General features: G+C 29.7%; 1 non-coding gene across 1 annotated transcript; it reads left to right on the top strand.

Moving 5' to 3' along the window:
• The first annotated feature begins 1,596 nt into the window (after positions 1-1,596).
• TRNAS-CGA (transfer RNA serine (anticodon CGA)) lies at positions 1,597-1,678 on the top strand. The gene has a single exon. It is a non-coding gene; the product is annotated as a tRNA-Ser (tRNA).
• The last annotated feature ends 1,309 nt before the right edge of the window (positions 1,679-2,987 follow it).

A 2,987-nucleotide genomic window follows, 5' to 3' on the forward strand; every position in this document is an offset into this window, starting at 1 on the left:
CTTCATCATCGGCATTTACTATATAATCTTATTCTTTTATTTTAATAATTTTTTCTTGGCATTCCAACTTCTTAGGCTTATAATAATAATAATAAAGAATAATTATATTGTTAATTAATACCTTATTCATGCTATACAAAAGAAATTTGCCAATATGAAAGTTATTGTTAAGTGTGTAGTCCAAATTTTATAAGAGAAAGAGAGAACAAATGGAGACAAAGTCATGGAAATGTTATTTTATTGGGCTCAATTAAATATCCCAATAATTTTGTATTAAAAACCAGTCTAACAACTTGTTGGCATCAAATAAAAGTATAAATTTTAACCCAAAAAAAAAAATTAAACTCATTTATTTATATATCATAAGATTCTATAATACTATAAAATGATACACACTTATGTATTATACAATTCATGGTCATTCTTATGATATGTAACGATTTATATATAAGAGCATCCACATAGATGTGCTAAATAGCTATATTGCTATTTTTAACACCACAAAATACCAAAATGTGCCCTACAATAGTAGAGCCAAATCTATATTTTTTCCCCACAACTACTGCAAGTTAATTTTCTTTTATTTATGCGTTCACACTACTTTTGATTATTTTATTTATTTTAATTCATTATTTCATTCTTAATTCTCTTCTTCTCCGTTCACATTGCTATGGTTTGTGTGTTCACACCTCTTTTACTCATTTGTTTTCCATTTTTTATAAAGGTGTCACACTTCTTTTACTCATTTGTTTTTTTTTTTTTTTGTGAACTATATATTGTTTGTACGTTCACACTGCTATTGTTTTTTATTTTTATATTATTTTATTGTGTTGAAAGTTAAAATAGATCCACTGTTTTGTAAAGTGAGTAAATAAAATATATAACTTTTTGTAGTACCAAGCAACTAAAAAAAAGCTCCACTGCAATAAGCCCAAAACTATCGCACACCCTTGGTGCGATGGTCACTCTACAAGTATAAGTGCTTGTGGAGTGTGGGAGCAAGGCCAGAGTTCAAGTCTCCAAGAGAGAGTTTTACACATATATACACTTAGATTAGATTAGATTAGAGTAAAATTTCTATTTTATTAAAAAAAAAAAAAAAAAAAGCTCTAATGCCATACATATTGCGTATCGTGACATACTAACAGCTAAGCAGAACTGCAGAAGCAATCAACAATAAAGCTACAACCTATTTTTAAGGTATTGACACACCTCCTTATATCTTTTTATTTCAATGTTGGACTACTATTTTTAATAGGATTAGTAAAACCTCCTTTTTATCCTTCTAGTCATTGTCAATATGAGATTCCAAAAACAATATAGAAAATTTGAACTTCCCCTCATAGGCTGGACTTAACACGGTCCACTGAAAACTGAGTAAGATTCAGCAAAAAAAAAGGAAAACTGAGAAGGATCATAAATTTTTTGTTTTTTCAACCTATTTTAGACCCAAATCCAATTTGACTCGTCCAACCTTACTTGTCAAGTCTAGCAAAAACCTACTTATTTTCTTGCAAGATTCTATTTTCAAATCCAATCGTCAATAGTTAGCTAGTAAGATTATAAAGAAATGTTCCAAATTCGACAGATGATCCCGTCGATATGTCCGAGTGGTTAAGGAGACAGACTCGAAATCTGTTGGGCTTTGCCTGCGCAGGTTCGAATCCTGCTGTCGACGAGCAAATATAATTAGATTTTGCTTTGTTTTTGTTTTTTTATACCTTGAATGTGATTTTAATATCTACTGCCAAATTCTGACACTTTTACTGAGTTTGGTTACATCCTCCTCGATTTGAAGGATTATCTTGAGATCCATAAAGACTAAAGAGCCTCACCTTAGCCTTATGAGTTATGACCAAATCCTTGCTCAATTGAATTATCATGTAATGTAAGGTAAGAAAAGCATGAGCTGTTTCTTCTGAGAGCCTGACAGTAGTAACAGCCCGGATTTGAATTTGAAGAAATGGTGGATCTTTGTAAGCAAATGGGGGACAGAGCATGCCCATTCTCTAAATTGAACAGTAATGGCTTTTAATGACCTCCTGGCTCCGGCATTTATAGGGCCCATTCCACAGAGTTCCGCATGTTTCAAGTCTTGTTACTTCGCCCAGTCTTTTAGCCCATTATTAATTCTCCTACTTCACCCTCATTTAAGCTTCGTCAGAGTTTTCTTTGAACAAGTGGGTCCGATTGCATAATGGATTACCAAATGGTCTTTTTCTTAATTGAATACCTATTATATAAATAAAAGAGAGATACTATTTATCATATATTTTCATAATACTTTTATAACAAATCTTAAATAATTTATTTTTATTGATGGTTAATGAAAAGTACAAAAGTAATTTAAATTGTTAGTTTAAATCTTAAATAGTTTATTATTTGTTATGAAAATGTTGTGCACATCACGTAATAATTAAATAAATATATAAATAAATTAGTAATGGTTAGGATTACAATAACTTTTACAACAAATCTCAAGTAATCATGGGTGGCTAATGGCCATTGGTAAATACTAGTGGGCAAAAAGTAATTTCAATGATGAATTTAAATTAGAACCAATAACAACTTATCACATAGGATTTATTACCAACAAGATGCGAAAGAATCTCTTTTCTATAAATAAATGCCCTATTGACTTAATAGAATTAGGGGCGTAATTCCTGCAGGTAACCCAATTCCACTTAAAGTTCTACTTTCTTCTTAGTTCAATTTCATGAGCTCTCCCTTTAGCTTGACGTCGACATACATATAAAAGAATCCGTTTAAATTAAGAATTTTGTTCATATATATATATATATATATAATTAAATTCTTACATCAATTCATTTATTTATACATTTAAATGTATGAAAATAAATTCAATAAGGATTTGGCTTTTTAACACAAGTTATCAAATCAGTTTTGAAACAATATATTCTAAATATATTTGTAAAAAATAAAAATAAAACAAATTAAATTGCATATAGGAACAAAGTGCGAGAGTT

This window comes from Quercus suber, unplaced genomic scaffold (assembly GCF_002906115.3).
Source record: "Quercus suber isolate HL8 unplaced genomic scaffold, Cork oak 2.0 scaffold_272, whole genome shotgun sequence".
In the NCBI taxonomy this organism is placed as follows: Eukaryota; Viridiplantae; Streptophyta; class Magnoliopsida; order Fagales; family Fagaceae; genus Quercus; species Quercus suber.